We start from the raw sequence: 13835 nt of genomic DNA on the forward strand, positions 1-13835 counted from the left end.
TTATTTTATTAATGAGGAAGCAAGTAGCATGTACTTTTATTGAGATGCTAACTAAATAATAATTTTTAAATGTTATAATATTTTTTATATCTGTACTATTCCAAGTAACATTAATAATTGCTCAAGAGATGACAGATGGAGGGGTGCCTTCGTGGCTCAGTTGGTTAGATGTCCCTCTGACTTTTGATTTTGGCTCAGGTCATGGCCTCAGTTTGTGGGGTCGAGTCCCAAGTCAGGTTCTGTGCTGACAGCATGGAGCCTGCTTGAGATTTTCTCTCTCCCTCTTTCTCTCTGCTCCTTTCCTGCTTCTGCTCTCTCTCTCACACACACACACTCTCTCTCTCTCTCAAAATAAATAAACTTTAAAAAAAAGAGATTACAGATGGTTTAAAATCAATATTTTTAAAAAGGTACTTAAGTGCTTTAACAAATGTTTTTTCTTTATTTGTTTTTTGTTTTTGTTTTTTGTTTTTTTGTCAAAGAGAGAGAACAAGTAGGGGAGGGATAGAGAGAGAGAGAGAGAGAGAGAGAGAGAGAGAGAGAGAGAGAGAGATAGAGAGAAAGAATCCCAAGCAATCTCTACACTCAGTGAGGAGTCCATTGTGGGGCTCGATCTCAGGACCCTGGAATCATGACTGAGCTGAAATCAAGAGTTGCCCGCTCTACTGTCTGAACCAACCAGGTGCCCCAAGAAGTGCTTTTAAACATGTTCAGTTTCCTTCTCTGGAGTATGTGGTCATTAACAAAAGATTCTTTTTTGCCACGTATAAGCATCTATGTTATTGTGGACAGAGCATTATTAATTTGCTAGGTAGAACACATTATAACCAAAAATTGCTCATGCTCTCCAAAGCAGCAAAAAATTTACAAAAATGTAAAAATTCTCATAAAAGTATGAATTAAATGTTTGGGCCATAAAATCTCTATTAAAATGTAAAATGAGATAAAGTATTTTCAAATATCCACATAGTATTTAATATTGCCTGGAATTCAATATATATATTTTAAAAGTTAATTTAAAAATGTCTTGTTCAATGTTTATCTCATTTACCTAATAAAGGAAGATTCTTCAATAAGCCCTTTAATTAGTCCTTGAAATGACACATGGATTTTTAGCTTTTCACCAAGACTTGCAAACTTCCTGAGGCAATGTTTTATTTTAAGAGTATTGTGATTACAATGTTATTTGAATAGATTGTAGCTTTTTGAAGTCAGAAAATGTGTCTTATTTATCCTAGTGTCCTTAGCACTTAGCACAGTTCATAGGACTTGGCCTATTTATTTAGTCTATTGAATATAGATGAATGGTAAGTTTTTCTTTTTGAAATATCTCTAGAATATCTATATCTTTAATATATTGTTTTTATTGTTCCAATGAAGCATATCTTTTGAGTTTCCTAATACAACTCCACTCATTTCAAATTGCATTAACAGATAACAAATAAATCAACAAGTTGTTTATTGCCTACCCATATGAAAATGAAATACAAGTTACAGTATCTAAGAATTTTGTCTCTTTGGGGAGATACTGAATAATGGCATTGCTTAGTAAAGATAAATTTGGTTGAAGATAATGAAGCCCTTGAAATTGAGAAGTATGAAATTTAAGCTTAAATCATTGAGGTAGGCAGTTAAATAATTTTAGGTCTTAATCAAGGGTTTAAGTGTGATAAACTCAGGATTTAGAATAAATGAGCCTCATTGCACTATAAGAAACCCTAAAAGGACGATAAGGTTGAAGACAGGGATGTCAGTTGAGAGAATATAATTCTTGTGTGAGCTGTGTGGTGGAAATGTGAATTGAGAGAGATGTGCTAGAATATATCTAGCAGGAAATATTGATAAGAAAGGATATAGGCCAAGGAGAAGTTGAATTAGAAATTCCAAGCTGGTATAACAAAAATACATTGAACACCTAAGGCATGAGGGGGAAGGGACTGGAAAATTTGATGACTGGTTTTAGGCTCATTAAATTTGAAGTGACTGTAGGGAACCAAAACATCCACATGGAAATCTCTCTCTCTCTCTCTCTCCCTCTCTCTCTCTCTCTCTCTATATATATATATATATGTATATATGCATGTATACACATATACACACATATATATAGTTGTATCCACATATACACATATATATATTTAATACCTATCATATATCATATATAATTCTATATAATAATATATCTGTATTCTATATCATATAGAATTATATATATAATTTAATATCTATATTAAATCTAAATATATTTAATACTTAGCAGTCTATTTAGAAATGTGAATGACAATGCAGAACAAAAAAATATACTTTTGAGCATAGTCAGCAGTGAAGGAGTAGTTGAAGTTATGGTAAGATAGCATGCTGAGATGGAGGAACAGAGTCATATTGAACCCTATAAATTAGAAATGAGAGTAGGAGAAGGAGCTACCTGAGAATAAATAGAGAGAGTCGAAGAAGAAAACAAGAACCAGCTTAAAGTAGGAGATGTAGAGAGTAAAGAGAATTTCAAGGAAGGAGATAGAGGTGTGGTGTGCAAAAGCCTATTCCTATCAGTGCAGGAGAATAGATTGTGAAATTTGGAGGGGAATTTTATAGGATAACTTTTAAACACAGACATTAAAAAAATTAAATTACATAAGCTCAATTTAAACAAAATATGTTAAGAGCAAAGTTAAGAAATGCAATTTATCACTTTCTCCTTCTTAGGTTATCTCTCTATATAATATGTAGTTGCATGGTGGAAATACTGTGTAATTGTGTTATATTCTATTGTTCAACTGTTCCCAACTCAGCGTGCATTGATACCACATTAGTAGCTTGAGATCAGCAATGAGGGAGTATGTTAACCATGAAAATGGCAAGTGCTAAAATTTAGGCCCAGTTTATAGTTCTGTTGATTCTGTAGGCAAAGGATTGGCAAATTAAGTGCCTCAAGCCATATTCAGCTCTTTGCTGGTTTTTATACATAGCTAGACTATTTGTATATAGTTGGACTAGTATACATAGTCTAAGTTTTATTGGAATACAGGCATACCCTTTTGTTTACATAGTGTCTATGACTGCGTTCCAATAGCAAATAGGAGTAATTATCATAGAGAATATAAAGCGCAAATAGTCTAAAATAGTATCTGACCCTTACAGAGAATGTTTTCTATTCCTGGTCTACTCATGAGAAAGTGATGGAGAATATCTGCATAATGCAGATTACGTTTAAAATTGTGTTGTGTGTACAAGTGTTACACTATGAAGACCACAAGAATTTGAGAAGATATCCTTCTAGTATTTGAAAATGGTTGTCTGAGTCAGCAGTGGTGCTTACACCATTGACAAATGTGTGAAGCTTGGACATGTCTGTTTTTTTCATTTTTGTTGTGCTCAATAACATTAACCAAAATGTCAACCAACATCCACATTGGGATTGCACTCATTTGTCCATCTCAAATATAGATTGGCTGTGGATACTAGAGTTTGGCAAATATCAACAAAATCCTTCCATGAGAATCAATTGGCTCAATGGAATTTTCAATGAATATTATATGTTTTATTATTATTTGTAAATTGTATCCTATGTATCTTTTATGTTAGTAAAGTTTAAAATACAGTTATGTGTATAAACATATGCCTTACTTTTCATGCAGAGAGCAGGTTGTTAAGGATTTCCCAGAACAGCACTGTATAACAGTTTGGGAAGCAATGGAGTTTTGGGGGAAGATAAAAACAGAAAGATCGTTACCTGTAATAAGTACTGAATGACCTAGAGCATATTTGTCATCCAGAAAATTATGAATCACTTAAAAAAAATCCTTAGTTAACTGCAAACTTTATTGCCTTTTTTCTTTTATGTATTTAGCAAATATTTAATTGATTACCTGCTTTGTACTAAGTGTATGCTAAGTGATATACTTTCAGGAATTAAGACACAGATTGTTTTGTGGCATTTATAATCTGACGTAGAATGCAGGTGATAAAGGAGTAAATACATAAACAAGCATATAATTACAAAATTATATGAACAGACTATAGAATTAGTGAATAATAGAGATGAGAGGAATTGACCTTGTTAAGTGGGACATCCAGGAAGGTCTCTGTAGAGGTGCTATTTCGGCTGAGGCAAAGCCTGGGCTGGGAAGATTGTGCCTGGCAAGGGGAAAAGACTGTACAAATATCCTGAGGACTTAACTTAAAAAAAATTTTATTCCCTCTCAATAAAAAGGTAATCACTTTCAACTGCTTCATTAATTATAAAAGAAACTAAATTTTAAATAATATTACTTGGGATATAGGCAGTTACTTTCCTCTAAAAACCTCAAAGTTAATCAGGTGTGGAAGTTAATTTCCCAAGTTTCCTTTTAAAGCTAGTGTGGAATTCTCTGTATGTTTACATATGACCTTCATTAAGGCTAAGAATTTCTTCATTTAGATTTGGCTTTATTTGATGCTAATATGTTTTGTCGGGTTGTTTCTCAATACTTCATGTCAAAGGGGGATCATTCTTTTTCTTTCTTTACTTATGAGTCCTGAATCTCTAAACGTATTCAGGCTCAAGCAGACAAGCATTCACACTTTTATCCAATTTGAATTTTTTCTAAATTCATCAAACCTCAGAGCTAATATATGATCCTTAGTTTCATGAAAACACTGGGTAAGTTCAGCATTACTGTGGAAATCTACCTTGTGAGAAAGATTAATTGCATTTTTCTCATCTTCCCTTGTTTCACTACATGATTATTTTTTAACAATAGGCTAAGTCAGGTATAATAAGTTCTCCAAATGATAAAGATTAGAGCTAATATTTGTGAATATTTTAAAGTGTTGCTTGAAATATCCTCCTTACCATTACTTACTTCCTTCTCTGCCTGACCTCATGCTCTTACATTTAAACTTCTTTGATTTTCTTTTCTTGGGCCTTGAGACTCTTCATTCCAGTGCAGGCACCCAGAAATTAGTCATTGAATGTTATCATTGGAGGATTGGAAGAAAAAAGAAAGGCAGCAAATCCTTGGCTTTTAAACTCAAAGTTGACTTCCTATGCAAGAAGGAAGTATGTAGGAAGAATATTTGTTATCTAGTTCAGAAGTCCCTTCACTCCTGCCAGGAGCTCCTCTGAACTGTAGAAGAGAATAGAACAGACAAGAAAGCAAGATAGCTTAGTGCTGGGCCCAGGCTCTGCTTCTGTTCTCTATTCAGGGTTATTTTAAAACAGGGGGAGGGGGTATTGATAAGTGTGGATATCCAAAAGTAGAGGGGGCTAGTTCTGGAGTATCAACAGGCATCACTCTTATAATACTTTCTATATGGACAAGGGGAGTCCTGATGGCTTTTTGTGTTATCTAAGACAATAAAATCATGATAAAGATTTAGGGAGTTTGGAACTTCAGAGAAGCATGGGAAAATAGCTCATTTTTTTCCCCACTACCTTCAAAGAGGGTACAAGATTTGCTGACAGAAAGAACCAGCAGTCCAAAATGACTTCTCAGTTTTGGTTGTTTGATGCTGCTTCAGACCATGGAGCAGTGACAGAACCTTAGAGAATGGTAGTGACAATAGATGCAGGAACAGATGCCAGGTGAGGCAGAGGTCATCTTGGCATAAAAGAATGTAGTACAGTCAACAGCTACAGGCCAGACATCCCCTTCTGGCCTCCTTCCCTTCTGTGTAAGCTGCTTAAAATTAGATGCCGGGTTGAGAAGAAAGAAGAGGGAGGGAAATTTTGAATGAACTACATTTAACCTGAAATGACCAAAAAGAGCTGGAAATGACTAAGATTTTCTATTTCCTACCATTTAGTCAGGATGGGACTTGACATTCATTTATTCAACATACGTTTATTGAACAGTTATTATGTGCCAACCACTGTTCTATGTACTTGAGACACACTGGGGGAAGGGATTGATGCCCTCATGGAGCTTACATTCTAGCAGGCGATAAGAGTGATTAGGAGACTGGTTTGGGGGTGAGTACGTTGCAGTGTTAAGGTGAAATTTGAGCAGACATGTGATAGACATTAGGAGGTTAGCAAACCTGGTATTCTGGGCCAGAGTATTCCTGAGAGAGGCAGCAGCCAGGACAAAAGTCCTAGAAAAAGTAAAAAGAGTTGGAGCAGTTAAGAGATGGAGGTCAGAGAGGTAGTTAAGGGCAGATCACTAGGGCTTACAACTCATTTTTATAGAATTTATCTTTTACTTTGAGTAAAACAAGACTATATTAAAGTGATGAGGAGTAAAGTGATCCTTTGCTGTTTCAAAGGATCATTCTGCCAACTGTGGTAAATACAGATGGAGGGGGCAAGGATAGTCACAATGAAGCTATTACTGTAATCCAGGCAGGGAACGATAGTGGCTGTTGTGAAGATGAGCACAAGTGATTAGATTCTGAATATATTTTAAAGGTGGAGCCAACAGGATTTCCTACTGGACTGGATGAAGGATATGAGAGAAAGGGAGGAATCAAGAGAACTACAAAGTTGTCTGTCTTGAGGTACTGGAAGGATGTAGTTGCAGCCTCCTCAGACGGGGTTGGACAAAAGATCAGGAGATTGACCTTTGACACATGATATATTAAGTTTGAGGTGTTTTATCAGACAGCCAATTGGAATTTGAGTGGGCAGTTAGCTACATGAGTCTGGAAGGACCTTTTTTTTTAATTTTATTTTTTATTTTTTCAAATTTACATCCAAATTAGCCTATAGTGCAACAATGATTTCAGGAGTAGATTCCTTAGTGCCTCTTACCCATTTAGCCCATACCCCCCTCCCACAACCCCTCCAGTAACCCTCAGTTTGTACTCCATATTTATGAGTCTTGGAAGGACCTTTAGTAGAGATATTAATTAAGGAGATTTCAGCATAGAGATAATATTTAAAGTCATGAGGTTGAATTGAAGGCTTGCTCCCAGTAATATGTTTGAGTAGTCGTCTAACAGATCTACATCTTACAAATAACAACTATGAATTCTAAACCAAACACCAAAATCAGCTACTACAAAGGCTCTGAGCAGTTAACAAACCAGATGGGTTATAAAGGAAAATTGAAACTTGTTAGAAGTAACTGGTATGGGGTGAGTTTCCTCATCTTTACAAAGGCTTTTAGCTTGAGTACCATCTTCAGTGGTTTCTGCAGGGACTCTTTTCAGTTGCAATAAGGTTAAGTTTTTCTGGCCTGAAGAATCATAAGACAAGAGTTTGGGGCAACCACAGAAGAATAAGAAGTGAATGAGGAAACAGAGCCGGAAAAGGGGATTCCCTACTCCTTATGTATGAACTCTAAGATATCTCTGGCTGACACTTGAGCCATACTTGATTGAAAAAAATTTCAGCTAAAGACAAAAGAAATGAACTGATATTTGAGCTACCTCTGCTGAGACAGTTTGTAGTTTGAGTCAAATTAAATTAACTCTCTGATGAAAACATTTTTCTCCTTTTTGGAGGAATAAAATAGCTTCCACGACGTGGCATTTTTAATGCCCTGAATGCAATCTGAAATTATTCAAAATAAGAAAAATCAGGAAAATGTGACTATTCTAAAGAGAAATAACAACCGGTAGAAGCCAACCCTGAGATAATGCAGATGCTAGAATTAGCAGGCAAGGATTTTAAAGTAGCAATTTTAACTGCTCAGAGAGGTAAAGTAAAGATGTTTGTACTGGATGAAAGGAAAATCTTAGCAGAAAAACAAAAAAAAACATAAAAAAAAGAATCCACTGAAAATTCTAGAACTGAAAAATAGTGTATCTGAATTAAAGAATTCCCTGGATGGGCTTAACAGAAGAATGGAGATGACAAAGGAAAGAAAGAGTCCATGAACTTGAAGAAATATCAGTAGAAATTATTCAATCTGAAAAAGTAGAAAATAAAGATCATAAATTTGAAAAGAGACTTAAATATCTGTGAGCAGTATCAAAAAGTCTAACACAATTGTAACTGGAGCCCAGAAGAGAAGAAAGAGAATGGGCCAGAAAAAGTATTTGAAAAAAAAGTGGCTGAAAGTTTCTCCGATTTGGTGAAATACACAATACTTCAGATTCAAGAAGCTAAGCAATCCAGGTCAAGGTAAATATAAATCCAACTGTGATCATCATTGTCAAACTTTTGAAAACCTATCTTGAAAACAGCAGTAGAAAAATGATTCATTATCTACAGGGTAGTAATGATTTGTAAAATCACAAACTTCTAATCAGAAACCATAGACACCATAAGATGATGGAACAATGTCTTTTAAGTACTAACATAAAGTCCTGGAACTACATAGGATCACTAAGGAAGTAGACAGAGAAGAGGAACCAAGAAATTAGATGAAGTGATAAGAAAGAAGGAAAACTGAGAAGTAAGTATCCTGGAAAATGTTTTGAGAAATACGCTATGGTCAACGGTGTCAAATGCTACTATTACGTCAAGGGCAGAGACCAACCATTGAATTGAACAACAAGGATGTCAGTAATAATCTTTACAGGCGTAGTTTTGGTAGAATAGTGGGCTTTAGGCCTGATTGGAGTGGGTTGAAGAGAATGAGAGGAAAGACATTGAAAATTATAAGTAAAGGCAACTTTCAAAGAGTTTTGCTGAGTAAAAAAGAAATGGAGTAGTCGTTAATGTGGAAACTGGGGTCGAGAGAAGGTTTTGCTTTATTTCGTTACATGCTAGTTAGCATAAACAAAAAAAAAGTGATAATTTGGATAAGAAGGGAAAGAATTGTGCAGTGTTATCAGGTCTGTAGAAGAAAAAAACAATACAGCCAATTGAGTTAGAATAAAAATCATGCACATGAATATATGGCTTTATTCTCTTATCTCCTCTATCTTGGACAAAGCTTGTTATTCCCGAGGCTTTACTGTTTGCAATTTAATCATTCGTCAGTGCAAATATTTGAAAAATATGTCCACTAAAATTCTATGATTTTATAGAATAGTAACTTTGATTTCTTTGTGTTTCTAATTATGGACAGTCCCAAATTATGAACAATACATGTTTTAAAAATTGCTTTTTAAGTGATTTCAACAGTCCAAAAGCATTTTTCTAATAACATTGATGTTATATGAGGTAGTTTATCCTGACCAGTCCACAAAATCCTGTAAAGTAACTGAACTGTAATACTCATTATCTGAGAAGTCTCAGCTTTTCAGACTTTTATTTCTATGGAAAAATTTATTCTAATTTCTAACCCAAGATTCTGGAACACATCTTCCATTGTGAAGTGGGCTTACAGGTGGGAGTGGAAACACAGCCTCCTGGTCATACTCCCCACCCTCATCTTCCAGCAATGAGGGTCGGCCATCAGAGTTCTCATGGCACCAAGGATTGAAGCAATGGGGTAATGGAGATCCTGGACATTTATTTTCTCACCAGTGAAAATTAATGAAGACTCAGGAGTTACTACAATATTAGTGATGAGAAGGAAGTTTCAGCAGCTAGAGTGTGTTGGTGAGTTCTTGGTTACATGGCTGTTTATATGATATACATATAAGGGTGTGTTAAAGTCTTTCTGTGTGTGTGTGTGCGTGTGCGTGTGTGTGTGTGTGTGTATGCACACATGCATGTGTTGTTATTTCTGTGTATACTGAAGTCCTGTTGACCTGAAAACCCGACATGTAAAACGTGCCAATGAATAAACTTTTGTACCAATCTTTGATTTTATGACTAAGAGGTAAATGTTCAGTAAGTAAATTAAAAGCAGATTTATTCCCATATACGTACAGAAAAGTATGTATGTATGTATGTACGGGAAAACTGCATTTCCTATGTATTCTGCACCTACAAGATTGGTTGCAATGATTATGATGTATGTGTTCAATGATGATGCTAAAGGCAGAGAAAAAATCCTGAAGGAATTCTGAATCACCCACAGTTAAATTAATTTCAGCATAGATTCAGTACTCTTTGTAAATCTTTGAACATTGACAAACCATATAATTCTTGGGTAAAAGAACTGTTAATCAGAACAGTTCCCAATTATGGGGGTGAAAACTTAAGGTTGTGTCCTTAAGTGGAGAGACACTTTATTTGAGAACTATTGAAGGTTTTTTGTTTGTTTTGTTTTTGTTTTTTCACTTTTCTTCTTGATCTTCTCTGGGTCATCATTATAACTGTCTCCATTAGCTGTTTTATGCCTATCTTGAAATGTAAAGCTGATAATTTTAGATATACTTTGGACTTTAAGAATTAGAGGTGCATTTGCCTATTTGTGAAGACACCAAATAACTTGAAATTTGCTGGATGGAGTGTATATATATATATATACATATACATATATATCTATCTATCTATCTATATATATATATATATCTCAAATGCACTAGAGCACTTGAGCTCAAAAGGTTTCAAGTCATGGTAATTACGACTCACTAAGAGTAAGAATTATAGCTAAGTAATTTTCTTTTCTTGGTTCAAAAGAAATGGGTACACAGATGTATATTCTGAATACTTACAGAGTCTTAATTGCCTGTCAGGAGGTAGTATTTAGGAGCATGATTAAATGGGTTAAGACACATCTAGAAAGGAAACTTCTAAGAGAGGAGGTACTGGTTAATGCTGCTTCTGAGATTGAATTTGAGATTTATAGCATACCCCCGTTTAAAAAAGAAAAGTTATATATGGTTTATGCACACATTGTTAGAAACTGAATTGTTTACAAATGATATATTTTATGCTGATTCATTGGCATTGTTTCTAACATAATGGTTGCCGTTTCAAATCTTTCTTTTGAAAAACAGCACAGACATTTTTAAATGCCAGGATGTCTTCTCTATAATCTTGTTCTTCTAAGATATCACTAGTGCGGTGATCAGGAGCTATTTGTTCAATCATGACCTGTGAGGCTTTCATAACCTCTTATAAACTTAAGTGCCAAATCACCAGGCTGGATATAATTACGTTTTAGTAATTTCTTTGAGCTTTGAAGGCTAATGGATAGCCTCAAGTATTTAAATAACTGCTTGAACTTTCTTAATTGATACAAACTGTCTGTAATAATTCCACTTTGTCTAGTATGCCACATGAACAGCTTTATCTTAGGTTTATATACTTAATTGATAGTGTTCAATGGTACATGATATTTATATGAGCCCTTGTCTTATTGAATTGTACGTGAGATAATCATTCTAAGTTATATTTTAAAGCTATGCACCAACTTCACAAACTAATACACTGGAATCAAAGTTTGTATGCTAGATCAACAAATTTAGTAGTTCATATCAAATTTTGTCAGTCTTTTGTAAATATACTAAGACTTATACACCCAAATGATTTTTCCTATTTTTTTTCACATTGCAAATTTATATGGTCGCATATTTATGTTTCAGTTAAGATAAAAAATAACCATGTTAAATTTACGAAAACCACACCAAATGATCTAATATCTAATTATAAAGAATAATAATTTGAAGACTTTTAATTTTCATTGAAGGGTTTTATTGATTTTCTACATTAAAAATCATCAAGATGTATATCAAGGAATAACTGGGTTCATATCTTGTTTTCCTTTAAGAAAATCATATCATAGAGTGTACAGGATATATTGACCAGAATCGGGACATAATGTAAATTGTTATAACATAAATGTGGAATGAAAAAAAGAATTATAAAAAAAAAAAAAACATTTTTTGGAATTTCTCATTAAGAATTAACCTTAGCTGTGACTGACATGTGACACTTGGCAAACTTTGACATTTTATGAACAGCTGTTTGTTCATCTGTAAGATGGGAAAAAAAATTATGCAGACTACCAATACTCAACACCTCTTGATATTTATGGACAGTCAATAAATGCTACCTTATCATTATCATTCTTACTGTTATTGTCATTATCATAAGAAATGCCTTATTACTTTTTAGTTTCACTTTGATTATAACAAGAAGTTATGATCCAGATTTGACTTAAGATGACCTTAAATTATTTTCAAAAACAAAGTAAGTCCCCAAAGTATTAAGATATGTTACCATTTATGTTATTTATAAGAATGTTTCAGAAAATCTAAAGGCAATTCATTTTTCTGAAAAGCAACTACTTGAGGCGAATACTACTTATTTGAATGTATACATTTTTGTATGTTTGAAAACAATGGTGATGTTCTATAATTAGTTATATATTGCATATTTTTATTCACTCTATTCTGCCCCTTAATAAATAGATTATATAAAATCATATAAGTCATTAAATAGGTACTATTAAATCTAAATCACCAAACTTAGATTACTCTCAGATTGTTTGCTTATGTATTATCATAGATGTGTTATTTTTGGTGTTGGTTTTGTTTGATAGTTTTTATTTAAAAAGATGTGGGGTGTGTGTGTGTTTGTGTGTGTGTCTTTTTGTGGGATCATCAGCAACTAATATACCATAGTAAAAAATCTTTGGAATAAATCTTTCCTTCAGTGTTCTATAGATATATGATTTGAGGGTTTTGCATGATTACTAAGAAATCCTTTAGTATGGGGAAACTATATTATATTCAGAATTTTTTTTTATTAAAAAGGAAGTTGAGTCATTTGCATGCATCTTTCCCCATTGTTAGAAAAAAAGAGTAAGTCATGATTAAGACAAAACAAAACAAAACTGTATATAAATGACTCTGTTACATCCATTAATTCTTGGATACAGGTTGGTAATTTTGCAGGTTGATAATTTTGGTGTGTATTATTCCCAGTTTCAGGAATTGATGGATATGGGATAGCCATTTATGTGAAATTTTCTTTTCTACTGGTAGCCATTAGCCACATGGGACTATGAACATTTGAAGTTTGGCTTGTGTGACTGAGAAATAGAATTATACATTTTATTTAGTATTAGTTTATTTATATGTACATTTAAACAGCCACATGTGGCTAGGGGATGCCTTATCGGACAGCACAATTCCAGATTCATGAGGAATTTTCATATATGGTTATGTTTATGCTATGGCTTGCTGCTGACAATGCCCAGAGTACAAGTGCCTTGGGGTGGCTTACCCTTAAACCAATCTTGTCATTTTAAAGACATGGCCCATGCAGAAGACTACAAAGCAAATAATGGCAGAGATGAGACTCAGATCTCCAGATATTGTGTCCCAGTCTCAGAATCCCCAACAGAACTTAATTTCTGACTTCCTTATGACAATTGATAAACTTGGTAGATGATGATAATGATTTTCAACAACCACAATAATTAAACTCTATTTCCCTTCCTGTGGTGCACTGATAAGAAATGAGAAAAAGGAGACAGAATAAAGGGGACATTTGTATAACTAGACTCTGCTTCTTATCTTTCCAGTGAGTCCGTTGACAGAAAGGGCCGTATTCCTAATAAGCATTATCCCTGGACTTGGTTACAAATCATTAGTTGAGTTCATTATGTGAAAGTCATTAATTTGAGTATAACATAATGCTATTTGATAAAGAATGACATTGATATATAAATCAAAGAGGGCAACTTTTCAGAATTTTCTGATAATAAAATATAGACTATTTTAATAATAGCAAATTCATGTTACAATGAAGTACACAGGGTCAGTAATTTGGGGGTCAAAAGGCCATTGCACATAAATTACTAAATAAATGTCCAAAGCCATCTAGAGACTGAGACAAGAATCTTTATGTCTTCTTTTCAGTTATATACTAGCTGTTTGGTATGTTGTTCGTTTGCTAGAATAGAATATCAAACAGCTAGCATCTAAGAAGCAAATAACTACAGTGTGAACTTTAAAGTTACCATAACTGTGATGGAACACAGAAGAAATTGTCACATAGTTGTTTTCATTTTCCCAGTCTAGATTTCACAATGGATCTCTCAGGTCAATCATTCTTCTCTATTATTTTTAAGATTTATTTATAGGAGGACGCATAATATGAAATTCCAATCTCTGACATTTTA

General features: G+C 33.9%; 1 protein-coding gene across 5 annotated transcripts in view; it reads left to right on the top strand.

Moving 5' to 3' along the window:
* The first annotated feature begins 2245 nt into the window (after nucleotides 1–2245).
* Nucleotides 2246–13835, top strand: part of LOC111556367 (casein kinase 2 subunit alpha' interacting protein) — a 387346-nt gene continuing 375756 nt past the window's right edge. The window contains exons 1-2 of one of the 5 annotated variants that reach the window (XR_006584963.1): nucleotides 2246–8318; nucleotides 9159–9412. The gene's annotated coding sequence lies outside the window, so the exon portion shown is untranslated. The remainder of the gene's footprint in view (nucleotides 8319–9158; nucleotides 9413–13835) is intronic. The other 4 variants (XR_006584965.1, XR_006584964.1, XM_045036775.1 and 1 more) reach the window with 4 other exon arrangements.

Source organism: Felis catus, chromosome C2 (assembly GCF_018350175.1).
Source record: "Felis catus isolate Fca126 chromosome C2, F.catus_Fca126_mat1.0, whole genome shotgun sequence".
In the NCBI taxonomy this organism is placed as follows: Eukaryota; Metazoa; Chordata; class Mammalia; order Carnivora; family Felidae; genus Felis; species Felis catus.